Source organism: Petaurus breviceps, unplaced genomic scaffold (genome assembly GCF_028583685.1).
Source record: "Petaurus breviceps papuanus isolate PSGF00001 unplaced genomic scaffold, PetGlider_PUasm1.0 90686, whole genome shotgun sequence".
In the NCBI taxonomy this organism is placed as follows: domain Eukaryota; kingdom Metazoa; phylum Chordata; class Mammalia; order Diprotodontia; family Petauridae; genus Petaurus; species Petaurus breviceps.
In genome coordinates this window covers 3428187-3442681 of record NW_027187309.1, presented here as the reverse complement: position 1 = coordinate 3442681, position 14495 = coordinate 3428187, and positions in this window count along the sequence as shown.

The window sequence follows — 14495 nt, the reverse complement described above, 5'->3', positions numbered from 1 at the left end:
TAAGAATAGATGTCTCTCCCCTCACCATTTTCCAAGGGAGACTTTGATTCTTGCCTGAAGGGTTATTATTAATAAACAATGATTTGGGGAGATTCAAATTTCTCCTTTTTCTTTTACTCTCATTTCAAGACCTCAGTCTCTGAAAGTTGGGCTTTACATCTATCTGGATGTCACCCAGGTAGGGCAGCCATTGTGTTCCACTCAGATTTGTGTGGGGAAAATTCTTTGAATAGACAGCACAGGACTGGAGCTAACTTAGAAGTAAATGACAATCAAAATTCATGTCCAGCCTGTAATATTCATTCTCTCATTGATTATTACCCAATCAGAGTTGATTGCCACATTGTAAACCTACAACTATCATTATCTTTGTTCTATGTGAGAGATGGCCAGCTGACTCTCCTTTTACTAAAATGCTGGATTTATTAATAAAATGATTACATTATGCAGAAATTAAACTTTGGAGAAATATGCTTTTTAATCTTCACAAGGGGAAGTAGAAAGATGGATCCAGAAGCTGGCCTTTCTACTATCCTCAGAAAGAGCGTACCATGCTAAAATTGCATTTATTTGCTTCCTTAAATAGTCTGAGGGGAATAATTTTTTGATTCAAGTTGCACTCCTGATCACTACCCCTTAGTGGGAAAAGAGTACCTCAAACTATATACCCAAGCCTTGAAGCCTTTCCTACCAATGACAGTTACACAATGAATACACATAGTGAATAAAAAAAAAATAAATCCATTTATCTTCTGTGTGGTTTGTCCTTCATTCTCAAAGACCATGACATCAGGGAGATGATAACATGACTTGCAATTGAATTTGATTTGGGTGACAGAGGGCTGTGCAAAGTCACCAGCCTCACTTTCTCCTACAGAGCCATTTGGGTCCAGTGGCTGGGTATCAATCAGGATGAGTGAAGATAGCCCAGGATGCAGTGGGAGCTATTGTACTTTTTAAGCTAAGGTTTTTCGAAGCCTTAAACCCAAATCCATGTATCTAAACAAATAGCAAAACAGAAAATGGAGAAAGGATACTTATTAGGATAGTAATAACACACAGGGGAGTGGAGGGGGGTGAACTCTTACATTAGGAATGAGATACCTCAGCCCTACCAAGAGAATCTCAGGTCTCACACAACTTCAAATTTCCCAATGTCTCATCAGAATAGTGAATCATCATCTCTGTTACATGAGACACTTTGGTGGTGGTGTTTTGTTTTTTTTCCCACTCATGTCCTTGCTCCCTTCCTTGATTCCTTCTGCATGTCATTAAAATGAGCATGTACTTTTCAGATGATTTCCATTTTTAAATAATGAGAGATAACTGAGTATTGACATGAATATTGTTCCTAGAGCAAGAGGAAAAAAGGAGGGGGGTTAGGAAGGAGGGAAGAAAGAAAGCAAGCAAATAGGTACATTAAATACCTACTATATCATAGGCATTGTTTTAAGCTCTTTGGGCAGGTAAGTGGTTCAGTGGATAGAGCATGGAGCTTGGAATCAGGAAGACTTATCTTCCCTAGTTCAAATCTGGCCTCAGATACTTACTAGGTATAATCCTAGGCAAGTCCCTTAACCTGTTTGCCTCAATGTACTTATCTGTAAAATGAGCTGGAGAAGGAAATTGCAGACTTCTGTAGTATCTCTACTAAGAAAACTCCAAGTGAGGTCATGAACTGTTGGACACGACTGAACAAGTAAACACTTTGAAAATATGATTTAATTTGATCTCACAACAACCCTTGGAGGTAGTTGCTATAATTATCCCAATTTTACATTTGAGTAAACTCAGGCAGACAAAGGTTAAGTAACTTGGTCAGGGTCACAGCTAGAAAATGCCTGTGGCTGAATTTGCATTCAGGTCTTTTTGAGGTCCTCTGTTCTTCCAGGTCCAGTTCTCTTCACCATGCCAAATATGTAATTGACAGGTAATCTGGCATATAGAGAGCTGTCACGTTGTAATGACTACATGCCTATTGTTGAAAGCAGAAAGACCTATGTTGTTGAGTGTCAGTATTCACCACAGCTATAGCTTTATTCATTTAGAATGCAAAACAGGAAGATTATATTTTATCAACTTTGTTGTTTTTGTTCAGTCATTTCATTTGTGTGAAATGCTTTATAATTTCATTTAGGGTTTTCTTGACAAAGATACTCAAGGGTTTTTTTTTTTTTGTCTTATTTTTGTTTGTTTTTTGACATTTCTTTCTCTACCTTATTTTAATTTTATAGAGGAGGAAGTCAGGAAAACCAGGTTAAATGGCTTGACCAGGGCAGGACAGCTAGTAAGTGTCAGAGGCCTAATTTGAATTCAGGAAGATAAGTATTCCTGACTTCAGATCTGGTACTCTATCCACTATGCCACCTAGCTGCCCCTAGCTTCTCAACTAGTTAATCACAAAGTTCTTTATACTGTGTCTCTGCAGCAGTTCCCAAGTTTCTCCAATTGAAGCATTTCATATTTAATAATTCTGACACAAAATTTTATACAATCAAAATCTTGATGCCACAGAGGAAATGGGGGAAAATTTTATTTTTGTTTAATAAATCATTTTGTTTTCTTAGAAAAACTCTCTTTTGCCAACTTATTCTGCAGGTACACTTTCAAGATATTTTTCTTCACTCCCTCCTTTCTTTCCATTTTTCTATTTCTTTCTATCTTATGGTTAAATCATTAATTCAAAGGAAATTTAGTTGCTTGTCTTCTCAATAATTATAATGCTCGTGAATAAAATTACATACTGTATCATTTTTTAGTTTAGGATTTAACTTTTGCTTTTGTTTCACTGCTAATTAAACTAAATTATTTTTGCTTATACTTATCTCAGCCACTCTCTTGGAATATATTCTCAAACCAATAATATAATTATCACAAAGTTGTATTATTTCACTTTTTAAAATTAGATCCAAAAAACACAACTTAATTTAAATTTAGTTTCTGAAAATTTTAAACAAATAAATATGATTTTTTAAAGTTATTTTAACTTTTTACAATTTGGCAATTGTTTGGAAACCAGTTTATAGTTCATTTACAGAAATGAATGATATTGAGAATCATAACCTGACTACTCATAATTTCTTAACAAAGACTGCTTAACTTTGTTTATGAATTTCTTGTCCAGATATAGTACAGAGTGTGACAATGAAATGTATCCATGATACTATAAGTGTTGTGCCTGGTTTTCCCCACAAGCCCCCTCCCCCAAGGAAGTGAGCAGACTTGCCAGGTCAGCTCTGCCCTCCCCCACTGGGTCTCTGCCCTTTCCCCAGTCAGCTCACCTGAATAGAAGTGGGCGGGCTTCTGGGGGAGTTTCAAGGTGTGTACTGACCTTACTGCTTGTAAGGCTTCCTTTATAAGCTAAGGTTCTGCCCCAGATCTGGGCTGTTGAGGCTGTTACTGCTATTGCTGTTCCTGAGACATGGGTGGGTGGTGCCGGCTCACCTGCCATGTGGCCTGATTAGCCACATGGCCTTTTTAATAAAGGATCAATTCTAAAATTATTACTTGGGTCTTGCTCTCATTAATCAAGGTACAGTACTGATGGGGGACAGGGTCCCAAAAGGTTCAGCAGGAACCCTGATCTCATCCAAGACCAGGAAACCTGCAAGGGCTTCTGGAAAGAATTCAGCTCAGCCTTGCTTGGAGTTAGAGTTGAGAAAGTTTATTGTTATGCCATTACAGCCGGCAAGAGTCCTTAGGGGACCTGTGAGTGAGAGGGGTACATGCTTTTACTTTTAAAGGGTAGGGCTGCCATTGTCCGGGCTGGCCTGACGGGAGGGGCCTCAGTGCATAGACAAAAGTCAGAGCTGACCAAGAGGAGAATGTGAATAGATAGTTTAGATAAGATTTGGGCCAGGTTGAAGGAGACAAAAGGCAAGGATAAAGGAGGGTGTGGGCCAGGCCTGGGAAGAAATGAAGAGATTAAGTAAGAACAAAAGGGGTCACTGGATATTGCCTAGGTGGAGTGTGGGATAGGGAGAAGGGGCAGAGCTCAAGGGTGGGAAAGGACAAATTACAACTTCACAGACTGGTTTTACAAGTTGGTTTGATCTAGACCCCAGGAACCCCATCAGTACTATATATTGACTCATAGTGAAAATGGTAAACTGTGCATCTGGCAAGATTTGACATTCAACAACTCAAATTTGACATAACTTTTGAATACTATATTAAATAACCAATGTACTAAATTCACTGTTGATTGGATTGAATACAGACTTATGCCAAGAAAAGCTTCCTAACTTTTAGAGCTATCCAAAAATGGAATGGGCTATATCTGGGAGATCTTTAAGCAAAAACTAGAAGCCTACTTTTCACATGTGTTTTCCTTGGGGAGTGATGTTGTTCTTTTTTGGAATATAAGAGGAATAATATGGCACTGAGTCTTTTTTTTTCAACTCTGAAATTCCATGATCCTAAACCTTAGAATTACAGGAAGAATCCATGAGGCTGTGTCCTGCCCTCACCACTCAGCAGATATGTCCTTATTCTGTACCATTTTTCTCATCTGTATACATGTATGTATGAATATATATATGTGTGTGTGTGTGTGTACGTTGGTATGAATTACAATATAATTATATATATATATTTACATTAAATACATAATTCTCAATTTTCCTGTCCTGACCTAATCTCTCTGCTGACCTCTAATCTCACCATCTCCAACTGATGAAATACAGGCTCTGAGAACCTGCCTGAACTCTGATGGAATCTTCCCATTTGATGAGTCATTTGCCTGAGGCCATAAGCCTTTCAGGGTGGCTTAACCCAAATCTCTGTTACTAGCCTAGCTCTCCTTTGTCCAGCTACTTCCCACCCTTGATCCTCCCAAAACATCTATATCCTTAAACTAGCCTAGTTCTCCATTGTCTTATCTCCAGGTAGCCTGCAGCAACTTCCCACCCTTAATCACTCATTGACTTCATTAACTCCTCCTGAAGACCCTTCCCAAAGCTTCCTCTAGACTATCCCTAGATTCCTCCCACAACCTTCTTGTCTCCATGGTTATGAGAGCTCCATAGAATGACCTAAGACAGGCTTACTCTCTGTCTAACACAGTGAATTTTAAATAAACTTTATTTTTCTTTGGCTGAGAGAAGACTTGAGTCAAATTCATTTGGCAGGACCTGGCCTGTTGGAATATTGGTGTCTCCAGAGCAACCCTAACCCTCTTTATGGGTAACCTCTTTAGTAAGACCATCCCCCCAATCTTTCAAGGTCACAATCTTGGATCTCTCATATCCAAACTATTGCCAATGCCTGTCAAATTTATCTTAGCAACATCTTCAAAATATGCTACCTTCTTTCCTCTAACATTTCCACCACTCTGGTACATTTTCCCTATTTAATTATTAAATTAATTATTTCCTATTTATCCTGTATATTGCTTGCTTTACATATATTTGTTTGCATGTTTTCTCCACCATTAAATTGCAAGATCCATGAAGGCAGGGTCTCTTTGCTGCTTTTTGCAACTCCAGCACTGAAAACAGTGCCTGGCACATAGTAGGTACTTGAGGAATGTTTATTGAATCAAAATGAACATATATGTATGTATATTTGTATGTGTGTATATATATGTATATGTATATACACACACATACACAGAGGGTTTATCACTTGTACTTTCTATTTTATATGTTTTTATATGTATGTTTCTTGAAACTTGGGACTATTTCTTCTTGTTTATATACCCATAGGACCTAAAACAAATACTTGTAGATTGTTTCAATGTAATAAATAATAGACTTTCCTAAATTCACAAGCATTTTTTTCCAAAAACATTTATTTTATTTTAAGTTCCAAATTAATTAAGTTCCACTCTCTTCACCTCATTCCTCACTCAATGAAAAAGCAAGCAATATCAGGCCTACATTCTACATATGAAGTCACACAAAGCATATTTCCATATTAACCATGTTGCAAAAACAAACAAGAAAAATAATGAAAGTGGAAAAAAAGGCTTCAATCTGCACTCAGATTAACATGCATTTCTTAAGTACCTAGCATCTGTTTAGAATTGTACTGTGAATTCAGGATACAAAGTCAAAATATAAAAGCATCTGCCCACAAGGAGTTTGCATTCCAGAGGGAGGAAAGAAGAGCTATATAGCCAAGTAATTTTAAAAATATTCGCAAAGGAAATATAAAATTATCTCTGCACAGAAAAGCCTTAACAATGGAATAGAGGGAACCAATTTTCTCAGGTGAAATCTATCCAGATGTCATGAAGGAAAAATGTTTACTAATCCAGCTCTGCAACAAATTAGCAATTCCAGTTTAGATTACATACTACTTTATGTTTGTGTGTTCATACTGTCATCATCTATACAACAGAAATGATACTAGTTGCCTTAGAAGTGTAAGAGAAACAGTTGGTAATTAAATGATAGTCCAAATAAAGCTCCTACATCTATCATAACATGACACATTTTCAGTTCCAGTATACACAATTTAATTCACACTTTAAGAAATGTTTCTGATATTTAGATACACTGCCATGAGGTAGTAGTAAAGACTTATGGCTGCAAACTCTCAGGCAGTTTGCAATCACAAAGAGATCAATGATTGATTTAGGACTCCTCTTCAAGCTGCCTTTTCAGTCTTATCTCACACAATCCCCCTTCACATGTCCTATACTTTAGCCAAGCTGGATTACTTACTGTTCACTAAATATATCCTCAGATTCCTTGATTCCACACCTAAAACCACAACATTTACTATACCTGTAATACCTTTGTTGAAATCCTATCCAATGTTTAATGACAAACTCAAATGGTTCTTCCTCTTTGAAGCCTTCACTGATATACCCATTACAAAATAAGCCTTTTCAGACTCCTTTGTCTTAGCACTTTGAATCTATGTTCATCTCAGTTTTACCTTTTTAATCTACATGTATATCCCCTTTATCAAACTGCAGGTTTCGTTAGAAGGAATTTTTTCTGATTTTTAAAAATGTTCAGCCCCCTCTTCAAGAAGTATAATACAAACAACACATTTACATAGTGATTTAATTTTTATGAAGCACTTTCTTTTTAACAACAGGGGATGATTTGAAGGAGTGGGAGGGGCAAGGGGGTGATGTAGTGAATCATGTTTTTGAATGTAGCAGACTTAAGCTGATATAGTTGGCCCCCATGAAATACTCACAAGTCTGGTAGGTGAGGCCTTAGTCACAAAGACATTAATATAGCATTTCATCCAGCAAACTGGCATTTAACATCCTAACTCATGCATGACTACTTGGAGCCTCTCTTCAGTAGCCTAGATTGATGATTCTTTGTGCCTTTCTTTTGTACATACCAAGGGACACCCCCAGAATCACTAAAACACACCTTGTCCTTACCAGCTTTCCCTAAGCTATCTCAACTATATGTATCAGATAAGATCCTCTGATCCCCTTTCTCTATTTGTGTGTGTAAGACTGTGCATAGTTTTATGAATTTAGAATCACAGTATTGTTAATCTTCTATTAAAAAAAAAGGCCTTGTTTTTTTTTTTTTGCTCTGTTTTCAAGGGAGAAAATATAGAACAAAATTTGGCCATGACAACAAGTTCTCTTGTGCCATGTAGTGCTTAGTTGGTTTGCAAGCTTACTCAATTTCAGAGTAGTGCTGAGGAATATAAAAGGCCAAAATTAGTATCTGTACCTTTCCTCCTTACAGATAAAGGCAATGTTTCTTATACATAGATGAAAGGAAGGCTGGCCTAGTGCTCCTGTTCAAGGAAATCCACATAGACTACTTATTCTACAGTCAAATAAAAAGGGAGCAAAGTATTCTCCACTAAGAGTCTATGAGCAGTAGAAGTTCTGGTGCAAAGTGGAGTCTTTTAAAAAACTGTTATGTGTCGGGCTATGAGTAATTTCATACACTTTGATCCAGCAATACCACTTCTAGGGTTGTGTCCCAAAGAGATCATAGAAGGGGGAGACAGACCCATATATACAAAAATATTTATAGCAGCTCTTTTTGTGGTGGCAAAGAATTGGAAATTAAGGGGATGCCCATCAATTGGGGAATGGCTAAACAAGTTATGGTATATGAATGTAATGAAATATTATTGTGCTATAATAAACAAGGAGCAGATAGACTTCATATTTACCTGGAGAGGCTTACGAGAATTGATGCTGAGAAAAGCAGAAGCAGGAGAAATTTGTACAAAATTACAGACACAACATATGTGTGATGACCAACGTTGATAGACTGGACACTTCTCAGCAATGCAGGGTTATAAGTCAACTCCAAAAGACTCATGACAGAGAAAGATGTCTATTGAGAGAAAGAACAGAGTCTGAATGCTGATTGAAGCAAACTACCTGTTTTCTTTCTTTTTCTTGTTTGGTTTTTGTTTCCTCTTTCCCATTGTTCACTCCATCTGATACAATCCTTCTTTTTAACCTGACTAATGTCTAATGTGAAAGTATTTGCAGATCCTATACTTGATTGTATGCTGCCTTGGAGGGGGGGGGAGGGAGGGGGAGAAAATTTGAAACTCAAGGAATCCTGGAACTGAATCTTGTAAACTAAAAGTAAACAAACAAATTAACAAAGACCAAAAAATAACTGTATGTGTGATTTAATTACCAAATTCTCTCCTGCTGTGAAAATACTACTCTATGGGGCCCAAATAGGTGTGGAGACTCATCTGACCTTCACCTACAACTTCAGGACAAAAGGATTGATTAAATATCTCATAAGAAGGACTTCTGTGAGGGGATCATCTCACAAGTATAAAGTACAGTTCTTCCAAAACCAAAAGAGACCAACTGTGGCAGTTCTGTGGATGAAGGGAGTTTTGCAGGCAGACCTTCATTAAAGATGACATTAAACACAACTTCATGAAAATCCAAAAATGAAAATTAAGTATTAGGATGATTATTCCTCTTCATGCCAAGCTCCTGTACTCCATACTGCACTCTTCACCCAAGTCTATGTTGACATGGATTGAATCTCTTGTCTTCTGTTTGGTGTTCTCACTATTTCTACCACAACCCAGATCTTCACGCTACTCTTTCTGAACCAGCCATCTCTACACCATGCTTCTGCATATATCTAACCTTCCACCTCTTGTTATGAGAAGAATGATGAAATCAACACTACCATTCCTAGAAAGGACAGGTAAGCTCATCTATCACTCACCATTCCTATAACTTCCCTGGCCATGACATCCAGATATACACTCTTTTCCCTATTTAGATGTAAGTTCCTTGAGGGGAGAAGTAATTTTTATTTTTTCACTTTTATCCTTAGTGCTTAAAATATATGCACATATGCTCATACAACATAGTGCCTGACTTGTATTTAGTACTTAACTTTTTTCTTCATTCTTCCATCTCCTATTTATAGATGAGAAAAATAAAGCATATAGATATAAAATGATTTGCTCATGACTAAACAGCTAAAAAAGTATCTGAGAAAACATCACATGAAATAAATTCTTGTTTAATTTCTCATGTCCTTTTTGAATTTAAAAAAATCAGTAGGTACTAGGCATACAGGATATAAATGTATAAGATTATAAAGCTGAAAAGGATTCTAGAAAATTTATTTTAATTTTCTCATTTCATAGAAGAAACAGGAGCCCCAAGAGTTGAAGTGACTAATCCATACTGAAAAGATAATAACAATAACAGCAACAACTAACATTTATATAGTACTTACTATGTGCTAGGCACTTTAAAAAGAGCTGGAAGTACTTTAGAAGTCAGTTAGTCCAGTCCCCTCTTTATTATGTTAACCAGTGAGAAAACTTAAACACAGAGAAAGTAAGTGACTTGCCCAAGGTCAAACAAGAGAATAGGAGAGCTAGGATTTAAAACCAGGTCCATTAACTTCAAATTCAGAGCTTTCTCCAGAGTCATAACTAGGGACTAGGGATGCGCCATAGGAATATTTTTCAGACATGAGAAATTTACAGGCAGTGAAGAGCACTGTCCTCTTCCCTGCTCTCCCCTCATTTACTTCACCCTGCCCTATTCTCCTTGTCTATCTTGAATTAAGGGTGGCTTTGATCTTGGGCATACTTTGTCCACTACTGGCCAGGGAATTTAGAGGCTACAGAGAGCTTCTTCCTTGCTGCCCCCCTTCCCTCAAATATCTTTCCTGTATGGGCCAGATCCTCACAGCAAACCCAGTGCCATTGTGCCTACTTCTACCCCCTGAGGAATATTAGGCCCTGCTTACACCATATATGCTAGTTGTAGTCTAGCTCTTTTCACTACACTACAATGCTTTTTACTGCTTAGCATTCATCTGTTTAATAAAAATATGCTTAGTAAAGCTTTGCTATTTAATAACAGTACAAATTGAAGAACATTCATATGAGCACATGAGAAAGGAATGCATGATAAATTTCCTTTTAACTGATGAACTGCGCTTATTGATAGCTTATTGTGACTTGATGAGTGACTCCAAACCTTAATTTTTTGTCCAAAACCCTGAAAAAAATAAGTTCTATTTATTTTCTCTGCTTTCAAAATAATCAAATAGGTAGACAGTTAAACTCTATTTTATATTTGTCAGCTAAAAAGATTTACAACTCAACCTTCAGTTGTCTGCTTAGATTTCAATCCTTTGAGCTTTTCAATCCCCCTCTTTTTTTTTAACCAACACAGCTAAGTTCCTAGTTTTGAAAAAAGAGGCAACAATTTTCAAGTCATCATTTTTGTCCAATAAAAATGTTGCCACATAAAAATGATGAGAATTTTGTTCAGTGACAATGTTTGAGCTCAGTCTTGAGTAGTAACTAATTAAGGTAAAAGTTGTTTTCTTCTTTACATAAATGAAGAACATCTGATGCTAGACACTTCCCCTGCATGGATGTATTATAAATTCATGTTGTAAAGTGCATGAACATTACTCTGAATAATCAACATCATTTTCTAAGAACATCAGCTATAAAACTTATAAGATGTAATAATTATATTATAAAATTGTGATAAAGTAGAAAATTCTACAGGTAGAAGTGAAGACCAAAAGACACTAAAGAAAAACATCTGCATTTAGAAAGATGCATTAATGATTATTTTTTTCAAGGAGAGTACTTGATAAAAATATACTTTTATAAAATGTATTTTGAGTGGTAATAGACTAATTGAAGTCTGACAGCAAATGTAATTAAATAATAATAATTATAAACATACTACTGCCTGCAAGCTGAAAAAAAGCCTGGATGTAGTTTTTTGGCACATCTCTCTTCAAATACCTTCCTTACTGAAATGGAAGAAAGTAGCCCCTTTCTAAAGCACATGAATAAATCTAAGCTTTTATTTGGCATATTTTAAATAAAATGTTCTTTGACTTTGAAATAAAACATCAAAAAAAAAAAAAAACAATGGGTAAGAACCATATCTATCTCTATCAAATTGCAGGGAGAAACTGCAAATTCAAATATGTTCAAATACAGTAGGCATTCAATAAATACTTCATGACTTGTCTTTTTTCTGACTCCTTTTAATTTAAAAAAAAAACACCAAATATTATTTGATATGAAACAGGGACTGGCCAATAAGTCCAGTCCTTATTAAAATGTGTAGAGTCCCTCTGGGACAATACTCAAATGTAGATGTTGGAATATGTGCATAACTCATTTTGGTTTGCTAACCATGTGGTAAGCTTCTTTGGTTAGCACATAGCCTGAACTGGTGGATGCTTTGAAAATATTCTAGCTCACTGGAATCATGTTCTTCTCTTTGGCTGACTTTTGCCTAACAACCAATAGAAGAGACACAATCTGTGAAAGGTGAGGCCCAGAGCCCTCTCCATCTGAGGCTGACTTGTGGCCTATGAATTTAGGTTCTGGTTCATTGTCTTGGTATTGGTACTACCTTCTTCAACCATGCCTGTGTGATTTCTCTTTCTGAGATGACAATATTTGAAATTGTTTTTGTTATAATGTGTCCTTTTTAAAAAGATAGGATCACAGTGTAGCCAGTATGTATAGGGCTATACATTTGCCAATTGAAGCTGTTGGTATTTTGTGGGTCAGAATACTCTCCAAACCATAGACCTGAGCCTCTAGATACATGACACACTCAGTTCATAACAAAGGCATTTAAAGGACTATGTAAATAAAACAATAACACCCCCTCACATACTCCAAAAAACAAATAAAAAACCTCTCCCACAAGTAAAATGCATACTTAGTTGACCTTCATAATGATCATCTATGGGGTATATAAGCATGGTTAACACATATGCCAGACCATATACATGAATGAATGGACCTGCAGAAGACACTTTACTAAAAGGTACACTGCTAAGAAAACACATTGCTAACACATACCTGAAGGGTGGGCTTAACTCATATTGCTGAAAAATTTCTGATGTTCTTTAGTGGTATAGTGGCAGCATTTTCTGCTGTCTCTCGCCAGCCTTTCTCCTCTGGTTCCCAAGAGGCCCTGTGTCTCAGTTGTTCCCCTTCAGGCATCACTCTCCACATCCCTCCACTAGGTTTCGCTTTCCATTGCTCTTAGCTAGGCATTGCTTCCATCACTGGATATTAGCCATTCCCAGAGTTACTTGTTTTAAAACCTTCATTAGCTAGGCTGTCATTACAGTTAAATCAGCAGATCTTTTTGTCACATCTGCAATACACAGGAGTAACTAAAAGGATATGACTACAGTTAACAAATTTTGTTTTTCCCCCATCATGGAAGAAGGGAGAGCTCTCTCAGCTTGCTCTTCCAGCCTTATATACCTCAGTTATAACCCACAGTTGTTTCTAGTCACCTGTACCTTGTAACTACTGTGATTACTAATTTTCTCCCCAGCTCTTCTCAATCACCATCCTCAACCAATGGTTGTACAGCTTTCTTCAGGTTCCACAGGTATGTTTCTTAGTTAAGCTTCTCAAATAAACTCCTTGATCAATCAATCTCTTAAGAAACTTTTTTGACTCTCTTCAGATAGGCTTCCCTCTGTCAAGAACTATGAAACTAGAATATTCTCAATCAAGCTGCAAAAAGAAGTACCAAGTTCCAGGATGAGATCTGGGATGACCTTGAACCTCTTAGCAGTCATCTATTAACTCCTCCCTTTTTTTTTCCAGCTTTCTTTTCAGTTCCACTTGACTTTGATTAATTTGTCTCTTGACTCTTCTCAGCAACTTTCTACTACTAACTTGGCCTGAACATCAGAGTTCAAGTGTCATCTAATTTTTGGTCAGAAATCTTTTTTTAAGGCTTATCAAATCTGCAATTTAAAGAAACAAATTCTCATTTCCATGTAGAAGCATGATTGCTCCAAAGGTTCTAGAACAACATCTAACTGGCCTTGATCTAACAGATCCAGCCATCCACCCAGACCATTACTTTAACATATGTCTTGCTCCCCAATCACCTAATTTTCACCTCTCACTCTAGGCCAGGGCTTCTTAAACTTTTTCCACTTGCAATCCACAGTTAAGAAAAACTGTTCTAGGTACAGTAATTAAGTCAAAGATATCTTTGGTCCTGGAAAGGGCATAACAATTCACTCAATCCACTTCCCTATGGTCTACTTAGCATTTCTATAATCCCCACACATATCAAAACCCCTCTTCTTGGTCAACACACCCTTATGTGTATTGTCTCCCACATTAGAAAGTAAGATACCTGAGGACAGGTATATTGTTATTTTTGTGTTTGTAACCTGAATATTTAGTACCATGAAGGGTACATAACAAGCAATAGAGTATAGTGAAAAAATACTGCTGCTAGAGCCAGAAGACCTGGATTTAAATGCCACTCTACATAACTACATTGGGATGCAATTTCTTCATCTGCACACAATAAGAGAGTTGGACTAAGTATTCTCTGATGTCTGTTCTAATTGTAGATGTGGTATCCACCAGTGAAAGATTTTTTTTTTAATTAAGAAGGAATATTTATTAACTGCCTATTTGCCCAGTACTGTAGTAAATGCTTTATAAATTATTCTTTCATTTGATGAACACAACTTTAGGAAGTAAAACTATTGTCCCCATTTTACAGTTGTGGAAACTGAGGCAGACAGAGGTCAATTAGGGTCACAAGCTAGTGTCTGAGGCTAGACTCAAGCTCAGAGCTTCCTAATTACAGGCTTAGCCTTATATCAACTGTACTACCTAGCTGTCTCATTAGTTAAACTGTTTCAATCAAGAGGCCTTGGGAATTGAGGTAATCTAGATAAACTCTCTGAATCTGGAAACAAGTAAAAACATGTTCAATTATTTTCCCAAGCTTACATAGGCAATGACAGAACAGTCACTCAAACCTGTTTTATCTAAATCTAGACCAAGCCCTTTAAAATATGTCCAATTCTGGTCTTCAGCAAGTCTTTTTTTTAAAGTTTTCAACATTCACTTTTTTAAGATGATGAGTTCCAAATTTTCTCTCCATATCTCCCCTCCCCACACTCCAAAATGGCATATAATATGTAAAGAAGAATTATAACCAATGGGAGAAACTATGAGAAAAGAGACAGGGAGAGAGAGAGAGAGAGAGAGAGAGAGAGAGAGAGAGAGAGAGA